The 469-nt window shown below is 32.6% G+C and overlaps 1 protein-coding gene across 3 annotated transcripts in view; it reads left to right on the top strand.

Moving 5' to 3' along the window:
• LOC119585005 (sulfhydryl oxidase 2-like) overlaps positions 1 to 469 on the top strand; it is a 12,269-nt gene that overhangs the window by 7,293 nt on the left and 4,507 nt on the right. The gene's annotated exons all lie outside the window — the stretch shown is intronic.

Genomic DNA, 469 nt, shown 5'->3' with positions numbered 1-469 from the left:
ATCAATACAAAATTATTAATATTATATTGGTTCAATTTTGAGAATTATAGAAACACCTGCATAAAATTTATGGAGTGTGAGAATTACTGAAGCTATTGAATCTTTCCCATGGTCACATAAAATGGGGGGGGGGGGGGCTGATCAGTAGGTGGTTATAATTTTCAAGGAGGTTTATATGTATGTAAACACACGCTCATGAGGTTAACTTGTTTTAATCATCATCATTTAGTAGGACTAAGCCCATTTTTATGGAAAGGAAAAATTATTAGTTACCCCAGATCAGATCATTTTCTGTAACGATTTTTATAAAAATCAGTCATTGGACATGGAAAATTTTTGTACATTATCTTTGCAAATGGTACCTGTGGTCTATGGAAGCATCTGCAGATTGCATTTTTTTTTTACTGGAAATGCATGAAAAAGGTGCAATTGCTGTTTCAACTTTTTACAAAGACCATGCAAAAGTTTT

Source organism: Penaeus monodon, chromosome 19 (genome assembly GCF_015228065.2).
Source record: "Penaeus monodon isolate SGIC_2016 chromosome 19, NSTDA_Pmon_1, whole genome shotgun sequence".
NCBI lineage: Eukaryota > Metazoa > Arthropoda > Malacostraca > Decapoda > Penaeidae > Penaeus > Penaeus monodon.
Note: the sequence above shows the minus strand (reverse complement) of the source record. Positions and strands in the feature narration are given on the sequence as shown.